Below are 27,347 nucleotides of genomic sequence, written 5' to 3' on the forward strand. Positions count from 1 at the left end.
ACTGTTGCTCTCTTATTGCACCGGTATTTGGTAACCGGGAACGCCCCTAGCTCCATTATGGCTGGCAAAATTTATAATCCGGTTCTTCAGGGCTACTTCAAGTGCGCTTGCTACTGGCTTTCCTGAGCTCACCCTACTCGCCTTGTCACAGCTCTGTCAAAGTGTGATGCTAACTAATAATGAGAAACTCTTAGCCACTCTCAATCTTACATGCCACCACACCTTTGTTGTTGCCGTCGTTAGTAAGATGAGGGTAGACTGTCGCACAGTTAAGCTGAATCTCCACTCACGGTGCACATATTCCGCAAAGACAACCTTGCTTTCCGTTGCATGCAAAATTACCGTCTGCGTTTCTACCGAATTCCACCTACGTACTTTACTGGTGCCGCATTCTTGTTATATCCACGTGCTATAACAGGCGTCTACTCTTCATTGAGGAGCTGCAACCGGGGCTGAGTTCCACCTACTCTTCAGCACGGTCAAAATGGCAGGGCTCGTCCGGGATTTGAACCCGGGACCTCCTGCACCCAAAGCAGGAATCATACCCCTAGACCAACGAGCCACCTGCCTGGAGCAGTCAAGTTAATCCCAAGTAGTGGACCTCACAGGGAACACACACTTTCACGTGAATTCGCAAGATAAACGCTTTCTGCAGGCAGCACTCACCAATGATGAGAAGAATATTAAAGGCAACGAATAAAAAGGGAAATAACTTCATCGAACACTGCTTATGAACAGCCGGCAGTGCTTCAGTTTCGGTATGTGGTTTCTCAGGGTTAAGAGAAGGCGAATGCACTAAACAAAAGAACATCGGGAAACCAAGCACCAACTCATAACGAAAAGATTGCACAATATACTGCAAGTAAAATTTCCACAAGACGGATACTGAAGACGCCGCAGACAAAAGAATTATTCTATGCAGTAACGATTATCTAGGAAGCATAAATTGCATGTGCTGCTCCACCACACAAATTCTTTTGATACTGTTTTACTTATTCTAAATTTTCATTGCCTGATCGTCTCTAGAATACTGTGTGGTATCCTGGTTTCCAACAGCGATAGTAGTAAGTAAATCGACTACAAAGTCTTTCAAAGTAGGCCAGACACAACAAAAAAACAATCGGAGTTGCGCGTAGCTCATGTCATTCTGCTTTCAAAGGTGAATCTGCGGCTGGGAGTAGTGGCGTACTCCTGTAATCCAAGCTACTGGGAGGCCGTTGTGTGGGAGAGATCTGGAAACAACTACAGATTCGGCCGTTCCATGAGCTCAGGAATGGCCGCGATGCCTTCATTGAGCTCTGCAGATCGACATATGACAGCGTGGAAATTTCGGCAAGCGGTGGCTAAGGGTTAAGAGAAGCCAAACGCACTAAACACTAGAAAGTCGGGAAACCGAAGCTCATAACGAAAAGATTGCGGAATGCAGTGCGGAAGCAAAACTTCGAGAAGACCAACTCTGAAGCCATCGGCGCGCTAGTAATTATTCCTCGCAAGAAGCGATCATGTAGGAAGAGCGAGCCGAGGGTGTCGCTCGACCACACAATAAATTTTTGCTTAATCCAAATTTGCAATACCGGTTCGACACTAGAATATGCGCATTGGTTCTTCCAAAAGCGATAGTAAAAAGCACGTCGACCGCAGTGTCATTTAGGGTAGTGAGTCAGACATGGGGAGGATATAAGGCGGGTGGAGTATGCAACGACGGGGGGCATTGCAGGGCGGGCGCCGGCTTCTTGCGCTGCGGCGCGCCGGTGCCGGCGGCGGATTGGCTGGGCTGCTGGTGCCTCCATGTAGAGCTGCCGCCGAGCCCAGGCACCGTGCCGCTAACGAAGCGATTGCCTTTGGTGACATCTTTTGCAATAACGACTGCGCGAATCGACGGTATCTCGTAAGGAAAGAAAGAGCAGCAGCTGCCGCCGAGCCCAGGCGCCGTGCCTAACACGCAGAAGGTCCCTGGTTCGATTGCGGGCGGAAACCCGTTTCCGTCGCACTCAGCAAGACACTTGCTACGATCTCTGCAGTGACCACTTAAATCAACTTCAAACGTTCCACCAGCAGGGTGCACATGGCTCAAATGAAACATGAAACTGTTTCAGAACTGGTTGTCGGATTTTAGCGCTGACTTGGAGGCCTGGAAATGCGCGAAACAGCCGCCGCCATGCGATTTGTTACCACACCGTTGTACAAAACGCAAGGGCTCGTCCGGGATTTGAACCCGGGACCTCCTGCACCCGAAGCAGGAATCATACCCCTAGACCAACGAGCCTGTCCGTTCCGAAAACGCACTGCATGTGAATGACGCCACCTTTGATGGTCTCACCCTGTAGGGCTGCAGCTCGCCCAGCGTTCTCCCTGTCTGTCGCGGTTGGATTGTTTTCATCGACGTCTTTTACTATAGGAACTTCACGAATCGGAGGGAGCTCGTAGCCGATGCCCTTTCTAACACAGAAGAAAAACTGTTGCTATTACGAGTCTCCGGGTGGTACACGAAAAGAACCGTCGTTTCCGTGGTGTAGCGGTTATCACGTCTGCTTTACACGCAGAAGGTCCCCGGTTCGATCCCGGGCGGGAACACAACAATTTTAATCTATATTTCGGATTTCATTCCGAGATGACCTCACGTCCGCGTATGCAGAGACAAGCAATGTCGTATGCTAGACGGATAGGGCGTCATTTTACTGTCAAATACTGTTGCTCTCTTATTGCACCGGTATTTGGTAACCGGGAACGCCCCTAGCTCCATTATGGCTGGCAAAATTTATAATCCGGTTCTTCAGGGCTACTTCAAGTGCGCTTGCTACTGGCTTTCCTGAGCTCACCCTACTCGCCTTGTCACAGCTCTGTCAAAGTGTGATGCTAACTAATAATGAGAAACTCTTAGCCACTCTCAATCTTACATGCCACCACACCTTTGTTGTTGCCGTCGTTAGTAAGATGAGGGTAGACTGTCGCACAGTTAAGCTGAATCTCCACTCACGGTGCACATATTCCGCAAAGACAACCTTGCTTTCCGTTGCATGCAAAATTACCGTCTGCGTTTCTACCGAATTCCACCTACGTACTTTACTGGTGCCGCATTCTTGTTATATCCACGTGCTATAACAGGCGTCTACTCTTCATTGAGGAGCTGCAACCGGGGCTGAGTTCCACCTACTCTTCAGCACGGTCAAAATGGCAGGGCTCGTCCGGGATTTGAACCCGGGACCTCCTGCACCCAAAGCAGGAATCATACCCCTAGACCAACGAGCCACCTGCCTGGAGCAGTCAAGTTAATCCCAAGTAGTGGACCTCACAGGGAACACACACTTTCACGTGAATTCGCAAGATAAACGCTTTCTGCAGGCAGCACTCACCAATGATGAGAAGAATATTAAAGGCAACGAATAAAAAGGGAAATAACTTCATCGAACACTGCTTATGAACAGCCGGCAGTGCTTCAGTTTCGGTATGTGGTTTCTCAGGGTTAAGAGAAGGCGAATGCACTAAACAAAAGAACATCGGGAAACCAAGCACCAACTCATAACGAAAAGATTGCACAATATACTGCAAGTAAAATTTCCACAAGACGGATACTGAAGACGCCGCAGACAAAAGAATTATTCTATGCAGTAACGATTATCTAGGAAGCATAAATTGCATGTGCTGCTCCACCACACAAATTCTTTTGATACTGTTTTACTTATTCTAAATTTTCATTGCCTGATCGTCTCTAGAATACTGTGTGGTATCCTGGTTTCCAACAGCGATAGTAGTAAGTAAATCGACTACAAAGTCTTTCAAAGTAGGCCAGACACAACAAAAAAACAATCGGAGTTGCGCGTAGCTCATGTCATTCTGCTTTCAAAGGTGAATCTGCGGCTGGGAGTAGTGGCGTACTCCTGTAATCCAAGCTACTGGGAGGCCGTTGTGTGGGAGAGATCTGGAAACAACTACAGATTCGGCCGTTCCATGAGCTCAGGAATGGCCGCGATGCCTTCATTGAGCTCTGCAGATCGACATATGACAGCGTGGAAATTTCGGCAAGCGGTGGCTAAGGGTTAAGAGAAGCCAAACGCACTAAACACTAGAAAGTCGGGAAACCGAAGCTCATAACGAAAAGATTGCGGAATGCAGTGCGGAAGCAAAACTTCGAGAAGACCAACTCTGAAGCCATCGGCGCGCTAGTAATTATTCCTCGCAAGAAGCGATCATGTAGGAAGAGCGAGCCGAGGGTGTCGCTCGACCACACAATAAATTTTTGCTTAATCCAAATTTGCAATACCGGTTCGACACTAGAATATGCGCATTGGTTCTTCCAAAAGCGATAGTAAAAAGCACGTCGACCGCAGTGTCATTTAGGGTAGTGAGTCGGACATGGGGAGGATATAAGGCGGGTGGAGTATGCAACGACGGGGGGCATTGCAGGGCGGGCGCCGGCTTCTTGCGCTGCGGCGCGCCGGTGCCGGCGGCGGATTGGCTGGGCTGCTGGTGCCTCCATGTAGAGCTGCCGCCGAGCCCAGGCACCGTGCCGCTAACGAAGCGATTGCCTTTGGTGACATCTTTTGCAATAACGACTGCGCGAATCGACGGTATCTCGTAAGGAAAGAAAGAGCAGCAGCTGCCGCCGAGCCCAGGCGCCGTGCCTAACACGCAGAAGGTCCCTGGTTCGATTGCGGGCGGAAACCCGTTTCCGTCGCACTCAGCAAGACACTTGCTACGATCTCTGCAGTGACCACTTAAATCAACTTCAAACGTTCCACCAGCAGGGTGCACATGGCTCAAATGAAACATGAAACTGTTTCAGAACTGGTTGTCGGATTTTAGCGCTGACTTGGAGGCCTGGAAATGCGCGAAACAGCCGCCGCCATGCGATTTGTTACCACACCGTTGTACAAAACGCAAGGGCTCGTCCGGGATTTGAACCCGGGACCTCCTGCACCCGAAGCAGGAATCATACCCCTAGACCAACGAGCCTGTCCGTTCCGAAAACGCACTGCATGTGAATGACGCCACCTTTGATGGTCTCACCCTGTAGGGCTGCAGCTCGCCCAGCGTTCTCCCTGTCTGTCGCGGTTGGATTGTTTTCATCGACGTCTTTTACTATAGGAACTTCACGAATCGGAGGGAGCTCGTAGCCGATGCCCTTTCTAACACAGAAGAAAAACTGTTGCTATTACGAGTCTCCGGGTGGTACACGAAAAGAACCGTCGTTTCCGTGGTGTAGCGGTTATCACGTCTGCTTTACACGCAGAAGGTCCCCGGTTCGATCCCGGGCGGGAACACAACAATTTTAATCTATATTTCGGATTTCATTCCGAGATGACCTCACGTCCGCGTATGCAGAGACAAGCAATGTCGTATGCTAGACGGATAGGGCGTCATTTTACTGTCAAATACTGTTGCTCTCTTATTGCACCGGTATTTGGTAACCGGGAACGCCCCTAGCTCCATTATGGCTGGCAAAATTTATAATCCGGTTCTTCAGGGCTACTTCAAGTGCGCTTGCTACTGGCTTTCCTGAGCTCACCCTACTCGCCTTGTCACAGCTCTGTCAAAGTGTGATGCTAACTAATAATGAGAAACTCTTAGCCACTCTCAATCTTACATGCCACCACACCTTTGTTGTTGCCGTCGTTAGTAAGATGAGGGTAGACTGTCGCACAGTTAAGCTGAATCTCCACTCACGGTGCACATATTCCGCAAAGACAACCTTGCTTTCCGTTGCATGCAAAATTACCGTCTGCGTTTCTACCGAATTCCACCTACGTACTTTACTGGTGCCGCATTCTTGTTATATCCACGTGCTATAACAGGCGTCTACTCTTCATTGAGGAGCTGCAACCGGGGCTGAGTTCCACCTACTCTTCAGCACGGTCAAAATGGCAGGGCTCGTCCGGGATTTGAACCCGGGACCTCCTGCACCCAAAGCAGGAATCATACCCCTAGACCAACGAGCCACCTGCCTGGAGCAGTCAAGTTAATCCCAAGTAGTGGACCTCACAGGGAACACACACTTTCACGTGAATTCGCAAGATAAACGCTTTCTGCAGGCAGCACTCACCAATGATGAGAAGAATATTAAAGGCAACGAATAAAAAGGGAAATAACTTCATCGAACACTGCTTATGAACAGCCGGCAGTGCTTCAGTTTCGGTATGTGGTTTCTCAGGGTTAAGAGAAGGCGAATGCACTAAACAAAAGAACATCGGGAAACCAAGCACCAACTCATAACGAAAAGATTGCACAATATACTGCAAGTAAAATTTCCACAAGACGGATACTGAAGACGCCGCAGACAAAAGAATTATTCTATGCAGTAACGATTATCTAGGAAGCATAAATTGCATGTGCTGCTCCACCACACAAATTCTTTTGATACTGTTTTACTTATTCTAAATTTTCATTGCCTGATCGTCTCTAGAATACTGTGTGGTATCCTGGTTTCCAACAGCGATAGTAGTAAGTAAATCGACTACAATGTCTTTCAAAGTAGGCCAGACACAACAAAAAAACAATCGGAGTTGCGCGTAGCTCATGTCATTCTGCTTTCAAAGGTGAATCTGCGGCTGGGAGTAGTGGCGTACTCCTGTAATCCAAGCTACTGGGAGGCCGTTGTGTGGGAGAGATCTGGAAACAACTACAGATTCGGCCGTTCCATGAGCTCAGGAATGGCCGCGATGCCTTCATTGAGCTCTGCAGATCGACATATGACAGCGTGGAAATTTCGGCAAGCGGTGGCTAAGGGTTAAGAGAAGCCAAACGCACTAAACACTAGAAAGTCGGGAAACCGAAGCTCATAACGAAAAGATTGCGGAATGCAGTGCGGAAGCAAAACTTCGAGAAGACCAACTCTGAAGCCATCGGCGCGCTAGTAATTATTCCTCGCAAGAAGCGATCATGTAGGAAGAGCGAGCCGAGGGTGTCGCTCGACCACACAATAAATTTTTGCTTAATCCAAATTTGCAATACCGGTTCGACACTAGAATATGCGCATTGGTTCTTCCAAAAGCGATAGTAAAAAGCACGTCGACCGCAGTGTCATTTAGGGTAGTGAGTCAGACATGGGGAGGATATAAGGCGGGTGGAGTATGCAACGACGGGGGGCATTGCAGGGCGGGCGCCGGCTTCTTGCGCTGCGGCGCGCCGGTGCCGGCGGCGGATTGGCTGGGCTGCTGGTGCCTCCATGTAGAGCTGCCGCCGAGCCCAGGCACCGTGCCGCTAACGAAGCGATTGCCTTTGGTGACATCTTTTGCAATAACGACTGCGCGAATCGACGGTATCTCGTAAGGAAAGAAAGAGCAGCAGCTGCCGCCGAGCCCAGGCGCCGTGCCTAACACGCAGAAGGTCCCTGGTTCGATTGCGGGCGGAAACCCGTTTCCGTCGCACTCAGCAAGACACTTGCTACGATCTCTGCAGTGACCACTTAAATCAACTTCAAACGTTCCACCAGCAGGGTGCACATGGCTCAAATGAAACATGAAACTGTTTCAGAACTGGTTGTCGGATTTTAGCGCTGACTTGGAGGCCTGGAAATGCGCGAAACAGCCGCCGCCATGCGATTTGTTACCACACCGTTGTACAAAACGCAAGGGCTCGTCCGGGATTTGAACCCGGGACCTCCTGCACCCGAAGCAGGAATCATACCCCTAGACCAACGAGCCTGTCCGTTCCGAAAACGCACTGCATGTGAATGACGCCACCTTTGATGGTCTCACCCTGTAGGGCTGCAGCTCGCCCGGCGTTCTCCCTGTCTGTCGCGGTTGGATTGTTTTCATCGACGTCTTTTACTATAGGAACTTCACGAATCGGAGGGAGCTCGTAGCCGATGCCCTTTCTAACACAGAAGAAAAACTGTTGCTATTACGAGTCTCCGGGTGGTACACGAAAAGAACCGTCGTTTCCGTGGTGTAGCGGTTATCACGTCTGCTTTACACGCAGAAGGTCCCCGGTTCGATCCCGGGCGGGAACACAACAATTTTAATCTATATTTCGGATTTCATTCCGAGATGACCTCACGTCCGCGTATGCAGAGACAAGCAATGTCGTATGCTAGACGGATAGGGCGTCATTTTACTGTCAAATACTGTTGCTCTCTTATTGCACCGGTATTTGGTAACCGGGAACGCCCCTAGCTCCATTATGGCTGGCAAAATTTATAATCCGGTTCTTCAGGGCTACTTCAAGTGCGCTTGCTACTGGCTTTCCTGAGCTCACCCTACTCGCCTTGTCACAGCTCTGTCAAAGTGTGATGCTAACTAATAATGAGAAACTCTTAGCCACTCTCAATCTTACATGCCACCACACCTTTGTTGTTGCCGTCGTTAGTAAGATGAGGGTAGACTGTCGCACAGTTAAGCTGAATCTCCACTCACGGTGCACATATTCCGCAAAGACAACCTTGCTTTCCGTTGCATGCAAAATTACCGTCTGCGTTTCTACCGAATTCCACCTACGTACTTTACTGGTGCCGCATTCTTGTTATATCCACGTGCTATAACAGGCGTCTACTCTTCATTGAGGAGCTGCAACCGGGGCTGAGTTCCACCTACTCTTCAGCACGGTCAAAATGGCAGGGCTCGTCCGGGATTTGAACCCGGGACCTCCTGCACCCAAAGCAGGAATCATACCCCTAGACCAACGAGCCACCTGCCTGGAGCAGTCAAGTTAATCCCAAGTAGTGGACCTCACAGGGAACACACACTTTCACGTGAATTCGCAAGATAAACGCTTTCTGCAGGCAGCACTCACCAATGATGAGAAGAATATTAAAGGCAACGAATAAAAAGGGAAATAACTTCATCGAACACTGCTTATGAACAGCCGGCAGTGCTTCAGTTTCGGTATGTGGTTTCTCAGGGTTAAGAGAAGGCGAATGCACTAAACAAAAGAACATCGGGAAACCAAGCACCAACTCATAACGAAAAGATTGCACAATATACTGCAAGTAAAATTTCCACAAGACGGATACTGAAGACGCCGCAGACAAAAGAATTATTCTATGCAGTAACGATTATCTAGGAAGCATAAATTGCATGTGCTGCTCCACCACACAAATTCTTTTGATACTGTTTTACTTATTCTAAATTTTCATTGCCTGATCGTCTCTAGAATACTGTGTGGTATCCTGGTTTCCAACAGCGATAGTAGTAAGTAAATCGACTACAAAGTCTTTCAAAGTAGGCCAGACACAACAAAAAAACAATCGGAGTTGCGCGTAGCTCATGTCATTCTGCTTTCAAAGGTGAATCTGCGGCTGGGAGTAGTGGGGTACTCCTGTAATCCAAGCTACTGGGAGGCCGTTGTGTGGGAGAGATCTGGAAACAACTACAGATTCGGCCGTTCCATGAGCTCAGGAATGGCCGCGATGCCTTCATTGAGCTCTGCAGATCGACATATGACAGCGTGGAAATTTCGGCAAGCGGTGGCTAAGGGTTAAGAGAAGCCAAACGCACTAAACACTAGAAAGTCGGGAAACCGAAGCTCATAACGAAAAGATTGCGGAATGCAGTGCGGAAGCAAAACTTCGAGAAGACCAACTCTGAAGCCATCGGCGCGCTAGTAATTATTCCTCGCAAGAAGCGATCATGTAGGAAGAGCGAGCCGAGGGTGTCGCTCGACCACACAATAAATTTTTGCTTAATCCAAATTTGCAATACCGGTTCGACACTAGAATATGCGCATTGGTTCTTCCAAAAGCGATAGTAAAAAGCACGTCGACCGCAGTGTCATTTAGGGTAGTGAGTCAGACATGGGGAGGATATAAGGCGGGTGGAGTATGCAACGACGGGGGGCATTGCAGGGCGGGCGCCGGCTTCTTGCGCTGCGGCGCGCCGGTGCCGGCGGCGGATTGGCTGGGCTGCTGGTGCCTCCATGTAGAGCTGCCGCCGAGCCCAGGCACCGTGCCGCTAACGAAGCGATTGCCTTTGGTGACATCTTTTGCAATAACGACTGCGCGAATCGACGGTATCTCGTAAGGAAAGAAAGAGCAGCAGCTGCCGCCGAGCCCAGGCGCCGTGCCTAACACGCAGAAGGTCCCTGGTTCGATTGCGGGCGGAAACCCGTTTCCGTCGCACTCAGCAAGACACTTGCTACGATCTCTGCAGTGACCACTTAAATCAACTTCAAACGTTCCACCAGCAGGGTGCACATGGCTCAAATGAAACATGAAACTGTTTCAGAACTGGTTGTCGGATTTTAGCGCTGACTTGGAGGCCTGGAAATGCGCGAAACAGCCGCCGCCATGCGATTTGTTACCACACCGTTGTACAAAACGCAAGGGCTCGTCCGGGATTTGAACCCGGGACCTCCTGCACCCGAAGCAGGAATCATACCCCTAGACCAACGAGCCTGTCCGTTCCGAAAACGCACTGCATGTGAATGACGCCACCTTTGATGGTCTCACCCTGTAGGGCTGCAGCTCGCCCGGCGTTCTCCCTGTCTGTCGCGGTTGGATTGTTTTCATCGACGTCTTTTACTATAGGAACTTCACGAATCGGAGGGAGCTCGTAGCCGATGCCCTTTCTAACACAGAAGAAAAACTGTTGCTATTACGAGTCTCCGGGTGGTACACGAAAAGAACCGTCGTTTCCGTGGTGTAGCGGTTATCACGTCTGCTTTACACGCAGAAGGTCCCCGGTTCGATCCCGGGCGGGAACACAACAATTTTAATCTATATTTCGGATTTCATTCCGAGATGACCTCACGTCCGCGTATGCAGAGACAAGCAATGTCGTATGCTAGACGGATAGGGCGTCATTTTACTGTCAAATACTGTTGCTCTCTTATTGCACCGGTATTTGGTAACCGGGAACGCCCCTAGCTCCATTATGGCTGGCAAAATTTATAATCCGGTTCTTCAGGGCTACTTCAAGTGCGCTTGCTACTGGCTTTCCTGAGCTCACCCTACTCGCCTTGTCACAGCTCTGTCAAAGTGTGATGCTAACTAATAATGAGAAACTCTTAGCCACTCTCAATCTTACATGCCACCACACCTTTGTTGTTGCCGTCGTTAGTAAGATGAGGGTAGACTGTCGCACAGTTAAGCTGAATCTCCACTCACGGTGCACATATTCCGCAAAGACAACCTTGCTTTCCGTTGCATGCAAAATTACCGTCTGCGTTTCTACCGAATTCCACCTACGTACTTTACTGGTGCCGCATTCTTGTTATATCCACGTGCTATAACAGGCGTCTACTCTTCATTGAGGAGCTGCAACCGGGGCTGAGTTCCACCTACTCTTCAGCACGGTCAAAATGGCAGGGCTCGTCCGGGATTTGAACCCGGGACCTCCTGCACCCAAAGCAGGAATCATACCCCTAGACCAACGAGCCACCTGCCTGGAGCAGTCAAGTTAATCCCAAGTAGTGGACCTCACAGGGAACACACACTTTCACGTGAATTCGCAAGATAAACGCTTTCTGCAGGCAGCACTCACCAATGATGAGAAGAATATTAAAGGCAACGAATAAAAAGGGAAATAACTTCATCGAACACTGCTTATGAACAGCCGGCAGTGCTTCAGTTTCGGTATGTGGTTTCTCAGGGTTAAGAGAAGGCGAATGCACTAAACAAAAGAACATCGGGAAACCAAGCACCAACTCATAACGAAAAGATTGCACAATATACTGCAAGTAAAATTTCCACAAGACGGATACTGAAGACGCCGCAGACAAAAGAATTATTCTATGCAGTAACGATTATCTAGGAAGCATAAATTGCATGTGCTGCTCCACCACACAAATTCTTTTGATACTGTTTTACTTATTCTAAATTTTCATTGCCTGATCGTCTCTAGAATACTGTGTGGTATCCTGGTTTCCAACAGCGATAGTAGTAAGTAAATCGACTACAAAGTCTTTCAAAGTAGGCCAGACACAACAAAAAAACAATCGGAGTTGCGCGTAGCTCATGTCATTCTGCTTTCAAAGGTGAATCTGCGGCTGGGAGTAGTGGCGTACTCCTGTAATCCAAGCTACTGGGAGGCCGTTGTGTGGGAGAGATCTGGAAACAACTACAGATTCGGCCGTTCCATGAGCTCAGGAATGGCCGCGATGCCTTCATTGAGCTCTGCAGATCGACATATGACAGCGTGGAAATTTCGGCAAGCGGTGGCTAAGGGTTAAGAGAAGCCAAACGCACTAAACACTAGAAAGTCGGGAAACCGAAGCTCATAACGAAAAGATTGCGGAATGCAGTGCGGAAGCAAAACTTCGAGAAGACCAACTCTGAAGCCATCGGCGCGCTAGTAATTATTCCTCGCAAGAAGCGATCATGTAGGAAGAGCGAGCCGAGGGTGTCGCTCGACCACACAATAAATTTTTGCTTAATCCAAATTTGCAATACCGGTTCGACACTAGAATATGCGCATTGGTTCTTCCAAAAGCGATAGTAAAAAGCACGTCGACCGCAGTGTCATTTAGGGTAGTGAGTCAGACATGGGGAGGATATAAGGCGGGTGGAGTATGCAACGACGGGGGGCATTGCAGGGCGGGCGCCGGCTTCTTGCGCTGCGGCGCGCCGGTGCCGGCGGCGGATTGGCTGGGCTGCTGGTGCCTCCATGTAGAGCTGCCGCCGAGCCCAGGCACCGTGCCGCTAACGAAGCGATTGCCTTTGGTGACATCTTTTGCAATAACGACTGCGCGAATCGACGGTATCTCGTAAGGAAAGAAAGAGCAGCAGCTGCCGCCGAGCCCAGGCGCCGTGCCTAACACGCAGAAGGTCCCTGGTTCGATTGCGGGCGGAAACCCGTTTCCGTCGCACTCAGCAAGACACTTGCTACGATCTCTGCAGTGACCACTTAAATCAACTTCAAACGTTCCACCAGCAGGGTGCACATGGCTCAAATGAAACATGAAACTGTTTCAGAACTGGTTGTCGGATTTTAGCGCTGACTTGGAGGCCTGGAAATGCGCGAAACAGCCGCCGCCATGCGATTTGTTACCACACCGTTGTACAAAACGCAAGGGCTCGTCCGGGATTTGAACCCGGGACCTCCTGCACCCGAAGCAGGAATCATACCCCTAGACCAACGAGCCTGTCCGTTCCGAAAACGCACTGCATGTGAATGACGCCACCTTTGATGGTCTCACCCTGTAGGGCTGCAGCTCGCCCGGCGTTCTCCCTGTCTGTCGCGGTTGGATTGTTTTCATCGACGTCTTTTACTATAGGAACTTCACGAATCGGAGGGAGCTCGTAGCCGATGCCCTTTCTAACACAGAAGAAAAACTGTTGCTATTACGAGTCTCCGGGTGGTACACGAAAAGAACCGTCGTTTCCGTGGTGTAGCGGTTATCACGTCTGCTTTACACGCAGAAGGTCCCCGGTTCGATCCCGGGCGGGAACACAACAATTTTAATCTATATTTCGGATTTCATTCCGAGATGACCTCACGTCCGCGTATGCAGAGACAAGCAATGTCGTATGCTAGACGGATAGGGCGTCATTTTACTGTCAAATACTGTTGCTCTCTTATTGCACCGGTATTTGGTAACCGGGAACGCCCCTAGCTCCATTATGGCTGGCAAAATTTATAATCCGGTTCTTCAGGGCTACTTCAAGTGCGCTTGCTACTGGCTTTCCTGAGCTCACCCTACTCGCCTTGTCACAGCTCTGTCAAAGTGTGATGCTAACTAATAATGAGAAACTCTTAGCCACTCTCAATCTTACATGCCACCACACCTTTGTTGTTGCCGTCGTTAGTAAGATGAGGGTAGACTGTCGCACAGTTAAGCTGAATCTCCACTCACGGTGCACATATTCCGCAAAGACAACCTTGCTTTCCGTTGCATGCAAAATTACCGTCTGCGTTTCTACCGAATTCCACCTACGTACTTTACTGGTGCCGCATTCTTGTTATATCCACGTGCTATAACAGGCGTCTACTCTTCATTGAGGAGCTGCAACCGGGGCTGAGTTCCACCTACTCTTCAGCACGGTCAAAATGGCAGGGCTCGTCCGGGATTTGAACCCGGGACCTCCTGCACCCAAAGCAGGAATCATACCCCTAGACCAACGAGCCACCTGCCTGGAGCAGTCAAGTTAATCCCAAGTAGTGGACCTCACAGGGAACACACACTTTCACGTGAATTCGCAAGATAAACGCTTTCTGCAGGCAGCACTCACCAATGATGAGAAGAATATTAAAGGCAACGAATAAAAAGGGAAATAACTTCATCGAACACTGCTTATGAACAGCCGGCAGTGCTTCAGTTTCGGTATGTGGTTTCTCAGGGTTAAGAGAAGGCGAATGCACTAAACAAAAGAACATCGGGAAACCAAGCACCAACTCATAACGAAAAGATTGCACAATATACTGCAAGTAAAATTTCCACAAGACGGATACTGAAGACGCCGCAGACAAAAGAATTATTCTATGCAGTAACGATTATCTAGGAAGCATAAATTGCATGTGCTGCTCCACCACACAAATTCTTTTGATACTGTTTTACTTATTCTAAATTTTCATTGCCTGATCGTCTCTAGAATACTGTGTGGTATCCTGGTTTCCAACAGCGATAGTAGTAAGTAAATCGACTACAAAGTCTTTCAAAGTAGGCCAGACACAACAAAAAAACAATCGGAGTTGCGCGTAGCTCATGTCATTCTGCTTTCAAAGGTGAATCTGCGGCTGGGAGTAGTGGCGTACTCCTGTAATCCAAGCTACTGGGAGGCCGTTGTGTGGGAGAGATCTGGAAACAACTACAGATTCGGCCGTTCCATGACCTCAGGAATGGCCGCGATGCCTTCATTGAGCTCTGCAGATCGACATATGACAGCGTGGAAATTTCGGCAAGCGGTGGCTAAGGGTTAAGAGAAGCCAAACGCACTAAACACTAGAAAGTCGGGAAACCGAAGCTCATAACGAAAAGATTGCGGAATGCAGTGCGGAAGCAAAACTTCGAGAAGACCAACTCTGAAGCCATCGGCGCGCTAGTAATTATTCCTCGCAAGAAGCGATCATGTAGGAAGAGCGAGCCGAGGGTGTCGCTCGACCACACAATAAATTTTTGCTTAATCCAAATTTGCAATACCGGTTCGACACTAGAATATGCGCATTGGTTCTTCCAAAAGCGATAGTAAAAAGCACGTCGACCGCAGTGTCATTTAGGGTAGTGAGTCAGACATGGGGAGGATATAAGGCGGGTGGAGTATGCAACGACGGGGGGCATTGCAGGGCGGGCGCCGGCTTCTTGCGCTGCGGCGCGCCGGTGCCGGCGGCGGATTGGCTGGGCTGCTGGTGCCTCCATGTAGAGCTGCCGCCGAGCCCAGGCACCGTGCCGCTAACGAAGCGATTGCCTTTGGTGACATCTTTTGCAATAACGACTGCGCGAATCGACGGTATCTCGTAAGGAAAGAAAGAGCAGCAGCTGCCGCCGAGCCCAGGCGCCGTGCCTAACACGCAGAAGGTCCCTGGTTCGATTGCGGGCGGAAACCCGTTTCCGTCGCACTCAGCAAGACACTTGCTACGATCTCTGCAGTGACCACTTAAATCAACTTCAAACGTTCCACCAGCAGGGTGCACATGGCTCAAATGAAACATGAAACTGTTTCAGAACTGGTTGTCGGATTTTAGCGCTGACTTGGAGGCCTGGAAATGCGCGAAACAGCCGCCGCCATGCGATTTGTTACCACACCGTTGTACAAAACGCAAGGGCTCGTCCGGGATTTGAACCCGGGACCTCCTGCACCCGAAGCAGGAATCATACCCCTAGACCAACGAGCCTGTCCGTTCCGAAAACGCACTGCATGTGAATGACGCCACCTTTGATGGTCTCACCCTGTAGGGCTGCAGCTCGCCCAGCGTTCTCCCTGTCTGTCGCGGTTGGATTGTTTTCATCGACGTCTTTTACTATAGGAACTTCACGAATCGGAGGGAGCTCGTAGCCGATGCCCTTTCTAACACAGAAGAAAAACTGTTGCTATTACGAGTCTCCGGGTGGTACACGAAAAGAACCGTCGTTTCCGTGGTGTAGCGGTTATCACGTCTGCTTTACACGCAGAAGGTCCCCGGTTCGATCCCGGGCGGGAACACAACAATTTTAATCTATATTTCGGATTTCATTCCGAGATGACCTCACGTCCGCGTATGCAGAGACAAGCAATGTCGTATGCTAGACGGATAGGGCGTCATTTTACTGTCAAATACTGTTGCTCTCTTATTGCACCGGTATTTGGTAACCGGGAACGCCCCTAGCTCCATTATGGCTGGCAAAATTTATAATCCGGTTCTTCAGGGCTACTTCAAGTGCGCTTGCTACTGGCTTTCCTGAGCTCACCCTACTCGCCTTGTCACAGCTCTGTCAAAGTGTGATGCTAACTAATAATGAGAAACTCTTAGCCACTCTCAATCTTACATGCCACCACACCTTTGTTGTTGCCGTCGTTAGTAAGATGAGGGTAGACTGTCGCACAGTTAAGCTGAATCTCCACTCACGGTGCACATATTCCGCAAAGACAACCTTGCTTTCCGTTGCATGCAAAATTACCGTCTGCGTTTCTACCGAATTCCACCTACGTACTTTACTGGTGCCGCATTCTTGTTATATCCACGTGCTATAACAGGCGTCTACTCTTCATTGAGGAGCTGCAACCGGGGCTGAGTTCCACCTACTCTTCAGCACGGTCAAAATGGCAGGGCTCGTCCGGGATTTGAACCCGGGACCTCCTGCACCCAAAGCAGGAATCATACCCCTAGACCAACGAGCCACCTGCCTGGAGCAGTCAAGTTAATCCCAAGTAGTGGACCTCACAGGGAACACACACTTTCACGTGAATTCGCAAGATAAACGCTTTCTGCAGGCAGCACTCACCAATGATGAGAAGAATATTAAAGGCAACGAATAAAAAGGGAAATAACTTCATCGAACACTGCTTATGAACAGCCGGCAGTGCTTCAGTTTCGGTATGTGGTTTCTCAGGGTTAAGAGAAGGCGAATGCACTAAACAAAAGAACATCGGGAAACCAAGCACCAACTCATAACGAAAAGATTGCACAATATACTGCAAGTAAAATTTCCACAAGACGGATACTGAAGACGCCGCAGACAAAAGAATTATTCTATGCAGTAACGATTATCTAGGAAGCATAAATTGCATGTGCTGCTCCACCACACAAATTCTTTTGATACTGTTTTACTTATTCTAAATTTTCATTGCCTGATCGTCTCTAGAATACTGTGTGGTATCCTGGTTTCCAACAGCGATAGTAGTAAGTAAATCGACTACAATGTCTTTCAAAGTAGGCCAGACACAACAAAAAAACAATCGGAGTTGCGCGTAGCTCATGTCATTCTGCTTTCAAAGGTGAATCTGCGGCTGGGAGTAGTGGCGTACTCCTGTAATCCAAGCTACTGGGAGGCCGTTGTGTGGGAGAGATCTGGAAACAACTACAGATTCGGCCGTTCCATGAGCTCAGGAATGGCCGCGATGCCTTCATTGAGCTCTGCAGATCGACATATGACAGCGTGGAAATTTCGGCAAGCGGTGGCTAAGGGTTAAGAGAAGCCAAACGCACTAAACACTAGAAAGTCGGGAAACCGAAGCTCATAACGAAAAGATTGCGGAATGCAGTGCGGAAGCAAAACTTCGAGAAGACCAACTCTGAAGCCATCGGCGCGCTAGTAATTATTCCTCGCAAGAAGCGATCATGTAGGAAGAGCGAGCCGAGGGTGTCGCTCGACCACACAATAAATTTTTGCTTAATCCAAATTTGCAATACCGGTTCGACACTAGAATATGCGCATTGGTTCTTCCAAAAGCGATAGTAAAAAGCACGTCGACCGCAGTGTCATTTAGGGTAGTGAGTCAGACATGGGGAGGATATAAGGCGGGTGGAGTATGCAACGACGGGGGGCATTGCAGGGCGGGCGCCGGCTTCTTGCGCTGCGGCGCGCCGGTGCCGGCGGCGGATTGGCTGGGCTGCTGGTGCCTCCATGTAGAGCTGCCGCCGAGCCCAGGCACCGTGCCGCTAACGAAGCGATTGCCTTTGGTGACATCTTTTGCAATAACGACTGCGCGAATCGACGGTATCTCGTAAGGAAAGAAAGAGCAGCAGCTGCCGCCGAGCCCAGGCGCCGTGCCTAACACGCAGAAGGTCCCTGGTTCGATTGCGGGCGGAAACCCGTTTCCGTCGCACTCAGCAAGACACTTGCTACGATCTCTGCAGTGACCACTTAAATCAACTTCAAACGTTCCACCAGCAGGGTGCACATGGCTCAAATGAAACATGAAACTGTTTCAGAACTGGTTGTCGGATTTTAGCGCTGACTTGGAGGCCTGGAAATGCGCGAAACAGCCGCCGCCATGCGATTTGTTACCACACCGTTGTACAAAACGCAAGGGCTCGTCCGGGATTTGAACCCGGGACCTCCTGCACCCGAAGCAGGAATCATACCCCTAGACCAACGAGCCTGTCCGTTCCGAAAACGCACTGCATGTGAATGACGCCACCTTTGATGGTCTCACCCTGTAGGGCTGCAGCTCGCCCAGCGTTCTCCCTGTCTGTCGCGGTTGGATTGTTTTCATCGACGTCTTTTACTATAGGAACTTCACGAATCGGAGGGAGCTCGTAGCCGATGCCCTTTCTAACACAGAAGAAAAACTGTTGCTATTACGAGTCTCCGGGTGGTACACGAAAAGAACCGTCGTTTCCGTGGTGTAGCGGTTATCACGTCTGCTTTACACGCAGAAGGTCCCCGGTTCGATCCCGGGCGGGAACACAACAATTTTAATCTATATTTCGGATTTCATTCCGAGATGACCCCACGTCCGCGTATGCAGAGACAAGCAATGTCGTATGCTAGACGGATAGGGCGTCATTTTACTGTCAAATACTGTTGCTCTCTTATTGCACCGGTATTTGGTAACCGGGAACGCCCCTAGCTCCATTATGGCTGGCAAAATTTATAATCCGGTTCTTCAGGGCTACTTCAAGTGCGCTTGCTACTGGCTTTCCTGAGCTCACCCTACTCGCCTTGTCACAGCTCTGTCAAAGTGTGATGCTAACTAATAATGAGAAACTCTTAGCCACTCTCAATCTTACATGCCACCACACCTTTGTTGTTGCCGTCGTTAGTAAGATGAGGGTAGACTGTCGCACAGTTAAGCTGAATCTCCACTCACGGTGCACATATTCCGCAAAGACAACCTTGCTTTCCGTTGCATGCAAAATTACCGTCTGCGTTTCTACCGAATTCCACCTACGTACTTTACTGGTGCCGCATTCTTGTTATATCCACGTGCTATAACAGGCGTCTACTCTTCATTGAGGAGCTGCAACCGGGGCTGAGTTCCACCTACTCTTCAGCACGGTCAAAATGGCAGGGCTCGTCCGGGATTTGAACCCGGGACCTCCTGCACCCAAAGCAGGAATCATACCCCTAGACCAACGAGCCACCTGCCTGGAGCAGTCAAGTTAATCCCAAGTAGTGGACCTCACAGGGAACACACACTTTCACGTGAATTCGCAAGATAAACGCTTTCTGCAGGCAGCACTCACCAATGATGAGAAGAATATTAAAGGCAACGAATAAAAAGGGAAATAACTTCATCGAACACTGCTTATGAACAGCCGGCAGTGCTTCAGTTTCGGTATGTGGTTTCTCAGGGTTAAGAGAAGGCGAATGCACTAAACAAAAGAACATCGGGAAACCAAGCACCAACTCATAACGAAAAGATTGCACAATATACTGCAAGTAAAATTTCCACAAGACGGATACTGAAGACGCCGCAGACAAAAGAATTATTCTATGCAGTAACGATTATCTAGGAAGCATAAATTGCATGTGCTGCTCCACCACACAAATTCTTTTGATACTGTTTTACTTATTCTAAATTTTCATTGCCTGATCGTCTCTAGAATACTGTGTGGTATCCTGGTTTCCAACAGCGATAGTAGTAAGTAAATCGACTACAAAGTCTTTCAAAGTAGGCCAGACACAACAAAAAAACAATCGGAGTTGCGCGTAGCTCATGTCATTCTGCTTTCAAAGGTGAATCTGCGGCTGGGAGTAGTGGCGTACTCCTGTAATCCAAGCTACTGGGAGGCCGTTGTGTGGGGGAGAGATCTGGAAACAACTACAGATTCGGCCGTTCCATGAGCTCAGGAATGGCCGCGATGCCTTCATTGAGCTCTGCAGATCGACATATGACAGCGTGGAAATTTCGGCAAGCGGTGGCTAAGGGTTAAGAGAAGCCAAACGCACTAAACACTAGAAAGTCGGGAAACCGAAGCTCATAACGAAAAGATTGCGGAATGCAGTGCGGAAGCAAAACTTCGAGAAGACCAACTCTGAAGCCATCGGCGCGCTAGTAATTATTCCTCGCAAGAAGCGATCATGTAGGAAGAGCGAGCCGAGGGTGTCGCTCGACCACACAATAAATTTTTGCTTAATCCAAATTTGCAATACCGGTTCGACACTAGAATATGCGCATTGGTTCTTCCAAAAGCGATAGTAAAAAGCACGTCGACCGCAGTGTCATTTAGGGTAGTGAGTCAGACATGGGGAGGATATAAGGCGGGTGGAGTATGCAACGACGGGGGGCATTGCAGGGCGGGCGCCGGCTTCTTGCGCTGCGGCGCGCCGGTGCCGGCGGCGGATTGGCTGGGCTGCTGGTGCCTCCATGTAGAGCTGCCGCCGAGCCCAGGCACCGTGCCGCTAACGAAGCGATTGCCTTTGGTGACATCTTTTGCAATAACGACTGCGCGAATCGACGGTATCTCGTAAGGAAAGAAAGAGCAGCAGCTGCCGCCGAGCCCAGGCGCCGTGCCTAACACGCAGAAGGTCCCTGGTTCGATTGCGGGCGGAAACCCGTTTCCGTCGCACTCAGCAAGACACTTGCTACGATCTCTGCAGTGACCACTTAAATCAACTTCAAACGTTCCACCAGCAGGGTGCACATGGCTCAAATGAAACATGAAACTGTTTCAGAACTGGTTGTCGGATTTTAGCGCTGACTTGGAGGCCTGGAAATGCGCGAAACAGCCGCCGCCATGCGATTTGTTACCACACCGTTGTACAAAACGCAAGGGCTCGTCCGGGATTTGAACCCGGGACCTCCTGCACCCGAAGCAGGAATCATACCCCTAGACCAACGAGCCTGTCCGTTCCGAAAACGCACTGCATGTGAATGACGCCACCTTTGATGGTCTCACCCTGTAGGGCTGCAGCTCGCCCAGCGTTCTCCCTGTCTGTCGCGGTTGGATTGTTTTCATCGACGTCTTTTACTATAGGAACTTCACGAATCGGAGGGAGCTCGTAGCCGATGCCCTTTCTAACACAGAAGAAAAACTGTTGCTATTACGAGTCTCCGGGTGGTACACGAAAAGAACCGTCGTTTCCGTGGTGTAGCGGTTATCACGTCTGCTTTACACGCAGAAGGTCCCCGGTTCGATCCCGGGCGGGAACACAACAATTTTAATCTATATTTCGGATTTCATTCCGAGATGACCTCACGTCCGCGTATGCAGAGACAAGCAATGTCGTATGCTAGACGGATAGGGCGTCATTTTACTGTCAAATACTGTTGCTCTCTTATTGCACCGGTATTTGGTAACCGGGAACGCCCCTAGCTCCATTATGGCTGGCAAAATTTATAATCCGGTTCTTCAGGGCTACTTCAAGTGCGCTTGCTACTGGCTTTCCTGAGCTCACCCTACTCGCCTTGTCACAGCTCTGTCAAAGTGTGATGCTAACTAATAATGAGAAACTCTTAGCCACTCTCAATCTTACATGCCACCACACCTTTGTTGTTGCCGTCGTTAGTAAGATGAGGGTAGACTGTCGCACAGTTAAGCTGAATCTCCACTCACGGTGCACATATTCCGCAAAGACAACCTTGCTTTCCGTTGCATGCAAAATTACCGTCTGCGTTTCTACCGAATTCCACCTACGTACTTTACTGGTGCCGCATTCTTGTTATATCCACGTGCTATAACAGGCGTCTACTCTTCATTGAGGAGCTGCAACCGGGGCTGAGTTCCACCTACTCTTCAGCACGGTCAAAATGGCAGGGCTCGTCCGGGATTTGAACCCGGGACCTCCTGCACCCAAAGCAGGAATCATACCCCTAGACCAACGAGCCACCTGCCTGGAGCAGTCAAGTTAATCCCAAGTAGTGGACCTCACAGGGAACACACACTTTCACGTGAATTCGCAAGATAAACGCTTTCTGCAGGCAGCACTCACCAATGATGAGAAGAATATTAAAGGCAACGAATAAAAAGGGAAATAACTTCATCGAACACTGCTTATGAACAGCCGGCAGTGCTTCAGTTTCGGTATGTGGTTTCTCAGGGTTAAGAGAAGGCGAATGCACTAAACAAAAGAACATCGGGAAACCAAGCACCAACTCATAACGAAAAGATTGCACAATATACTGCAAGTAAAATTTCCACAAGACGGATACTGAAGACGCCGCAGACAAAAGAATTATTCTATGCAGTAACGATTATCTAGGAAGCATAAATTGCATGTGCTGCTCCACCACACAAATTCTTTTGATACTGTTTTACTTATTCTAAATTTTCATTGCCTGATCGTCTCTAGAATACTGTGTGGTATCCTGGTTTCCAACAGCGATAGTAGTAAGTAAATCGACTACAAAGTCTTTCAAAGTAGGCCAGACACAACAAAAAAACAATCGGAGTTGCGCGTAGCTCATGTCATTCTGCTTTCAAAGGTGAATCTGCGGCTGGGAGTAGTGGGGTACTCCTGTAATCCAAGCTACTGGGAGGCCGTTGTGTGGGAGAGATCTGGAAACAACTACAGATTCGGCCGTTCCATGAGCTCAGGAATGGCCGCGATGCCTTCATTGAGCTCTGCAGATCGACATATGACAGCGTGGAAATTTCGGCAAGCGGTGGCTAAGGGTTAAGAGAAGCCAAACGCACTAAACACTAGAAAGTCGGGAAACCGAAGCTCATAACGAAAAGATTGCGGAATGCAGTGCGGAAGCAAAACTTCGAGAAGACCAACTCTGAAGCCATCGGCGCGCTAGTAATTATTCCTCGCAAGAAGCGATCATGTAGGAAGAGCGAGCCGAGGGTGTCGCTCGACCACACAATAAATTTTTGCTTAATCCAAATTTGCAATACCGGTTCGACACTAGAATATGCGCATTGGTTCTTCCAAAAGCGATAGTAAAAAGCACGTCGACCGCAGTGTCATTTAGGGTAGTGAGTCAGACATGGGGAGGATATAAGGCGGGTGGAGTATGCAACGACGGGGGGCATTGCAGGGCGGGCGCCGGCTTCTTGCGCTGCGGCGCGCCGGTGCCGGCGGCGGATTGGCTGGGCTGCTGGTGCCTCCATGTAGAGCTGCCGCCGAGCCCAGGCACCGTGCCGCTAACGAAGCGATTGCCTTTGGTGACATCTTTTGCAATAACGACTGCGCGAATCGACGGTATCTCGTAAGGAAAGAAAGAGCAGCAGCTGCCGCCGAGCCCAGGCGCCGTGCCTAACACGCAGAAGGTCCCTGGTTCGATTGCGGGCGGAAACCCGTTTCCGTCGCACTCAGCAAGACACTTGCTACGATCTCTGCAGTGACCACTTAAATCAACTTCAAACGTTCCACCAGCAGGGTGCACATGGCTCAAATGAAACATGAAACTGTTTCAGAACTGGTTGTCGGATTTTAGCGCTGACTTGGAGGCCTGGAAATGCGCGAAACAGCCGCCGCCATGCGATTTGTTACCACACCGTTGTACAAAACGCAAGGGCTCGTCCGGGATTTGAACCCGGGACCTCCTGCACCCGAAGCAGGAATCATACCCCTAGACCAACGAGCCTGTCCGTTCCGAAAACGCACTGCATGTGAATGACGCCACCTTTGATGGTCTCACCCTGTAGGGCTGCAGCTCGCCCAGCGTTCTCCCTGTCTGTCGCGGTTGGATTGTTTTCATCGACGTCTTTTACTATAGGAACTTCACGAATCGGAGGGAGCTCGTAGCCGATGCCCTTTCTAACACAGAAGAAAAACTGTTGCTATTACGAGTCTCCGGGTGGTACACGAAAAGAACCGTCGTTTCCGTGGTGTAGCGGTTATCACGTCTGCTTTACACGCAGAAGGTCCCCGGTTCGATCCCGGGCGGGAACACAACAATTTTAATCTATATTTCGGATTTCATTCCGAGATGACCTCACGTCCGCGTATGCAGAGACAAGCAATGTCGTATGCTAGACGGATAGGGCGTCATTTTACTGTCAAATACTGTTGCTCTCTTATTGCACCGGTATTTGGTAACTGGGAACGCCCCTAGCTCCATTATGGCTGGCAAAATTTATAATCCGGTTCTTCAGGGCTACTTCAAGTGCGCTTGCTACTGGCTTTCCTGAGCTCACCCTACTCGCCTTGTCACAGCTCTGTCAAAGTGTGATGCTAACTAATAATGAGAAACTCTTAGCCACTCTCAATCTTACATGCCACCACACCTTTGTTGTTGCCGTCGTTAGTAAGATGAGGGTAGACTGTCGCACAGTTAAGCTGAATCTCCACTCACGGTGCACATATTCCGCAAAGACAACCTTGCTTTCCGTTGCATGCAAAATTACCGTCTGCGTTTCTACCGAATTCCACCTACGTACTTTACTGGTGCCGCATTCTTGTTATATCCACGTGCTATAACAGGCGTCTACTCTTCATTGAGGAGCTGCAACCGGGGCTGAGTTCCACCTACTCTTCAGCACGGTCAAAATGGCAGGGCTCGTCCGGGATTTGAACCCGGGACCTCCTGCACCCAAAGCAGGAATCATACCCCTAGACCAACGAGCCACCTGCCTGGAGCAGTCAAGTTAATCCCAAGTAGTGGACCTCACAGGGAACACACACTTTCACGTGAATTCGCAAGATAAACGCTTTCTGCAGGCAGCACTCACCAATGATGAGAAGAATATTAAAGGCAACGAATAAAAAGGGAAATAACTTCATCGAACACTGCTTATGAACAGCCGGCAGTGCTTCAGTTTCGGTATGTGGTTTCTCAGGGTTAAGAGAAGGCGAATGCACTAAACAAAAGAACATCGGGAAACCAAGCACCAACTCATAACGAAAAGATTGCACAATATACTGCAAGTAAAATTTCCACAAGACGGATACTGAAGACGCCGCAGACAAAAGAATTATTCTATGCAGTAACGATTATCTAGGAAGCATAAATTGCATGTGCTGCTCCACCACACAAATTCTTTTGATACTGTTTTACTTATTCTAAATTTTCATTGCCTGATCGTCTCTAGAATACTGTGTGGTATCCTGGTTTCCAACAGCGATAGTAGTAAGTAAATCGACTACAAAGTCTTTCAAAGTAGGCCAGACACAACAAAAAAACAATCGGAGTTGCGCGTAGCTCATGTCATTCTGCTTTCAAAGGTGAATCTGCGGCTGGGAGTAGTGGCGTACTCCTGTAATCCAAGCTACTGGGAGGCCGTTGTGTGGGAGAGATCTGGAAACAACTACAGATTCGGCCGTAACATGAGCTCAGGAATGGCCGCGATGCCTTCATTGAGCTCTGCAGATCGACATATGACAGCGTGGAAATTTCGGCAAGCGGTGGCTAAGGGTTAAGAGAAGCCAAACGCACTAAACACTAGAAAGTCGGGAAACCGAAGCTCATAACGAAAAGATTGCGGAATGCAGTGCGGAAGCAAAACTTCGAGAAGACCAACTCTGAAGCCATCGGCGCGCTAGTAATTATTCCTCGCAAGAAGCGATCATGTAGGAAGAGCGAGCCGAGGGTGTCGCTCGACCACACAATAAATTTTTGCTTAATCCAAATTTGCAATACCGGTTCGACACTAGAATATGCGCATTGGTTCTTCCAAAAGCGATAGTAAAAAGCACGTCGACCGCAGTGTCATTTAGGGTAGTGAGTCAGACATGGGGAGGATATAAGGCGGGTGGAATATGCAACGACGGGGGGCATTGCAGGGCGGGCGCCGGCTTCTTGCGCTGCGGCGCGCCGGTGCCGGCGGCGGATTGGCTGGGCTGCTGGTGCCTCCATGTAGAGCTGCCGCCGAGCCCAGGCACCGTGCCGCTAACGAAGCGATTGCCTTTGGTGACATCTTTTGCAATAACGACTGCGCGAATCGACGGTATCTCGTAAGGAAAGAAAGAGCAGCAGCTGCCGCCGAGCCCAGGCGCCGTGCCTAACACGCAGAAGGTCCCTGGTTCGATTGCGGGCGGAAACCCGTTTCCGTCGCACTCAGCAAGACACTTGCTACGATCTCTGCAGTGACCACTTAAATCAACTTCAAACGTTCCACCAGCAGGGTGCACATGGCTCAAATGAAACATGAAACTGTTTCAGAACTGGTTGTCGGATTTTAGCGCTGACTTGGAGGCCTGGAAATGCGCGAAACAGCCGCCGCCATGCGATTTGTTACCACACCGTTGTACAAAACGCAAGGGCTCGTCCGGGATTTGAACCCGGGACCTCCTGCACCCGAAGCAGGAATCATACCCCTAGACCAACGAGCCTGTCCGTTCCGAAAACGCACTGCATGTGAATGACGCCACCTTTGATGGTCTCACCCTGTAGGGCTGCAGCTCGCCCAGCGTTCTCCCTGTCTGTCGCGGTTGGATTGTTTTCATCGACGTCTTTTACTATAGGAACTTCACGAATCGGAGGGAGCTCGTAGCCGATGCCCTTTCTAACACAGAAGAAAAACTGTTGCTATTACGAGTCTCCGGGTGGTACACGAAAAGAACCGTCGTTTCCGTGGTGTAGCGGTTATCACGTCTGCTTTACACGCAGAAGGTCCCCGGTTCGATCCCGGGCGGGAACACAACAATTTTAATCTATATTTCGGATTTCATTCCGAGATGACCTCACGTCCGCGTATGCAGAGACAAGCAATGTCGTATGCTAGACGGATAGGGCGTCATTTTACTGTCAAATACTGTTGCTCTCTTATTGCACCGGTATTTGGTAACTGGGAACGCCCCTAGCTCCATTATGGCTGGCAAAATTTATAATCCGGTTCTTCAGGGCTACTTCAAGTGCGCTTGCTACTGGCTTTCCTGAGCTCACCCTACTCGCCTTGTCACAGCTCTGTCAAAGTGTGATGCTAACTAATAATGAGAAACTCTTAGCCACTCTCAATCTTACATGCCACCACACCTTTGTTGTTGCCGTCGTTAGTAAGATGAGGGTAGACTGTCGCACAGTTAAGCTGAATCTCCACTCACGGTGCACATATTCCGCAAAGACAACCTTGCTTTCCGTTGCATGCAAAATTACCGTCTGCGTTTCTACCGAATTCCACCTACGTACTTTACTGGTGCCGCATTCTTGTTATATCCACGTGCTATAACAGGCGTCTACTCTTCATTGAGGAGCTGCAACCGGGGCTGAGTTCCACCTACTCTTCAGC

At 49.6% G+C, this 27,347-nt stretch overlaps 30 non-coding genes across 30 annotated transcripts; 10 read left to right on the plus strand and 20 right to left on the minus strand.

The window, feature by feature from the left end:
- Window positions 1-490: 490 nt before the first annotated feature.
- Trnap-ugg (transfer RNA proline (anticodon UGG)) lies at window positions 491-562 on the minus strand. Its single transcript has one exon. It is a non-coding gene; the product is annotated as a tRNA-Pro (tRNA).
- A 1,632-nt stretch (window positions 563-2,194) lies between these two features.
- Trnap-cgg (transfer RNA proline (anticodon CGG)) lies at window positions 2,195-2,266 on the minus strand. The gene has a single exon. It is a non-coding gene; the product is annotated as a tRNA-Pro (tRNA).
- A 235-nt stretch (window positions 2,267-2,501) lies between these two features.
- On the plus strand, window positions 2,502-2,574 carry Trnav-uac (transfer RNA valine (anticodon UAC)). The gene has a single exon. It is a non-coding gene; the product is annotated as a tRNA-Val (tRNA).
- Window positions 2,575-3,177: 603 nt separating this feature from the next.
- Trnap-ugg (transfer RNA proline (anticodon UGG)) lies at window positions 3,178-3,249 on the minus strand. The gene has a single exon. It is a non-coding gene; the product is annotated as a tRNA-Pro (tRNA).
- A 1,632-nt stretch (window positions 3,250-4,881) lies between these two features.
- Window positions 4,882-4,953, minus strand: Trnap-cgg (transfer RNA proline (anticodon CGG)). Its single transcript has one exon. It is a non-coding gene; the product is annotated as a tRNA-Pro (tRNA).
- A 235-nt stretch (window positions 4,954-5,188) lies between these two features.
- Trnav-uac (transfer RNA valine (anticodon UAC)) lies at window positions 5,189-5,261 on the plus strand. Its single transcript has one exon. It is a non-coding gene; the product is annotated as a tRNA-Val (tRNA).
- A 603-nt stretch (window positions 5,262-5,864) lies between these two features.
- Window positions 5,865-5,936, minus strand: Trnap-ugg (transfer RNA proline (anticodon UGG)). Its single transcript has one exon. It is a non-coding gene; the product is annotated as a tRNA-Pro (tRNA).
- A 1,632-nt stretch (window positions 5,937-7,568) lies between these two features.
- On the minus strand, window positions 7,569-7,640 carry Trnap-cgg (transfer RNA proline (anticodon CGG)). Its single transcript has one exon. It is a non-coding gene; the product is annotated as a tRNA-Pro (tRNA).
- Window positions 7,641-7,875: 235 nt separating this feature from the next.
- On the plus strand, window positions 7,876-7,948 carry Trnav-uac (transfer RNA valine (anticodon UAC)). Its single transcript has one exon. It is a non-coding gene; the product is annotated as a tRNA-Val (tRNA).
- Window positions 7,949-8,551: 603 nt separating this feature from the next.
- On the minus strand, window positions 8,552-8,623 carry Trnap-ugg (transfer RNA proline (anticodon UGG)). Its single transcript has one exon. It is a non-coding gene; the product is annotated as a tRNA-Pro (tRNA).
- A 1,632-nt stretch (window positions 8,624-10,255) lies between these two features.
- On the minus strand, window positions 10,256-10,327 carry Trnap-cgg (transfer RNA proline (anticodon CGG)). Its single transcript has one exon. It is a non-coding gene; the product is annotated as a tRNA-Pro (tRNA).
- A 235-nt stretch (window positions 10,328-10,562) lies between these two features.
- On the plus strand, window positions 10,563-10,635 carry Trnav-uac (transfer RNA valine (anticodon UAC)). Its single transcript has one exon. It is a non-coding gene; the product is annotated as a tRNA-Val (tRNA).
- Window positions 10,636-11,238: 603 nt separating this feature from the next.
- On the minus strand, window positions 11,239-11,310 carry Trnap-ugg (transfer RNA proline (anticodon UGG)). Its single transcript has one exon. It is a non-coding gene; the product is annotated as a tRNA-Pro (tRNA).
- A 1,632-nt stretch (window positions 11,311-12,942) lies between these two features.
- On the minus strand, window positions 12,943-13,014 carry Trnap-cgg (transfer RNA proline (anticodon CGG)). Its single transcript has one exon. It is a non-coding gene; the product is annotated as a tRNA-Pro (tRNA).
- Window positions 13,015-13,249: 235 nt separating this feature from the next.
- On the plus strand, window positions 13,250-13,322 carry Trnav-uac (transfer RNA valine (anticodon UAC)). Its single transcript has one exon. It is a non-coding gene; the product is annotated as a tRNA-Val (tRNA).
- A 603-nt stretch (window positions 13,323-13,925) lies between these two features.
- Trnap-ugg (transfer RNA proline (anticodon UGG)) lies at window positions 13,926-13,997 on the minus strand. Its single transcript has one exon. It is a non-coding gene; the product is annotated as a tRNA-Pro (tRNA).
- Window positions 13,998-15,629: 1,632 nt separating this feature from the next.
- On the minus strand, window positions 15,630-15,701 carry Trnap-cgg (transfer RNA proline (anticodon CGG)). The gene has a single exon. It is a non-coding gene; the product is annotated as a tRNA-Pro (tRNA).
- A 235-nt stretch (window positions 15,702-15,936) lies between these two features.
- Window positions 15,937-16,009, plus strand: Trnav-uac (transfer RNA valine (anticodon UAC)). The gene has a single exon. It is a non-coding gene; the product is annotated as a tRNA-Val (tRNA).
- A 603-nt stretch (window positions 16,010-16,612) lies between these two features.
- Window positions 16,613-16,684, minus strand: Trnap-ugg (transfer RNA proline (anticodon UGG)). Its single transcript has one exon. It is a non-coding gene; the product is annotated as a tRNA-Pro (tRNA).
- Window positions 16,685-18,316: 1,632 nt separating this feature from the next.
- On the minus strand, window positions 18,317-18,388 carry Trnap-cgg (transfer RNA proline (anticodon CGG)). Its single transcript has one exon. It is a non-coding gene; the product is annotated as a tRNA-Pro (tRNA).
- Window positions 18,389-18,623: 235 nt separating this feature from the next.
- Window positions 18,624-18,696, plus strand: Trnav-uac (transfer RNA valine (anticodon UAC)). The gene has a single exon. It is a non-coding gene; the product is annotated as a tRNA-Val (tRNA).
- A 603-nt stretch (window positions 18,697-19,299) lies between these two features.
- Window positions 19,300-19,371, minus strand: Trnap-ugg (transfer RNA proline (anticodon UGG)). Its single transcript has one exon. It is a non-coding gene; the product is annotated as a tRNA-Pro (tRNA).
- Window positions 19,372-21,005: 1,634 nt separating this feature from the next.
- On the minus strand, window positions 21,006-21,077 carry Trnap-cgg (transfer RNA proline (anticodon CGG)). Its single transcript has one exon. It is a non-coding gene; the product is annotated as a tRNA-Pro (tRNA).
- Window positions 21,078-21,312: 235 nt separating this feature from the next.
- Window positions 21,313-21,385, plus strand: Trnav-uac (transfer RNA valine (anticodon UAC)). Its single transcript has one exon. It is a non-coding gene; the product is annotated as a tRNA-Val (tRNA).
- Window positions 21,386-21,988: 603 nt separating this feature from the next.
- Window positions 21,989-22,060, minus strand: Trnap-ugg (transfer RNA proline (anticodon UGG)). Its single transcript has one exon. It is a non-coding gene; the product is annotated as a tRNA-Pro (tRNA).
- Window positions 22,061-23,692: 1,632 nt separating this feature from the next.
- On the minus strand, window positions 23,693-23,764 carry Trnap-cgg (transfer RNA proline (anticodon CGG)). The gene has a single exon. It is a non-coding gene; the product is annotated as a tRNA-Pro (tRNA).
- A 235-nt stretch (window positions 23,765-23,999) lies between these two features.
- On the plus strand, window positions 24,000-24,072 carry Trnav-uac (transfer RNA valine (anticodon UAC)). Its single transcript has one exon. It is a non-coding gene; the product is annotated as a tRNA-Val (tRNA).
- A 603-nt stretch (window positions 24,073-24,675) lies between these two features.
- On the minus strand, window positions 24,676-24,747 carry Trnap-ugg (transfer RNA proline (anticodon UGG)). Its single transcript has one exon. It is a non-coding gene; the product is annotated as a tRNA-Pro (tRNA).
- Window positions 24,748-26,379: 1,632 nt separating this feature from the next.
- Window positions 26,380-26,451, minus strand: Trnap-cgg (transfer RNA proline (anticodon CGG)). Its single transcript has one exon. It is a non-coding gene; the product is annotated as a tRNA-Pro (tRNA).
- A 235-nt stretch (window positions 26,452-26,686) lies between these two features.
- Trnav-uac (transfer RNA valine (anticodon UAC)) lies at window positions 26,687-26,759 on the plus strand. The gene has a single exon. It is a non-coding gene; the product is annotated as a tRNA-Val (tRNA).
- The last annotated feature ends 588 nt before the right edge of the window (window positions 26,760-27,347 follow it).

The sequence above is a fragment of the Schistocerca cancellata genome, unplaced genomic scaffold (assembly GCF_023864275.1).
Source record: "Schistocerca cancellata isolate TAMUIC-IGC-003103 unplaced genomic scaffold, iqSchCanc2.1 HiC_scaffold_1087, whole genome shotgun sequence".
NCBI classification, from domain to species: Eukaryota; Metazoa; Arthropoda; class Insecta; order Orthoptera; family Acrididae; genus Schistocerca; species Schistocerca cancellata.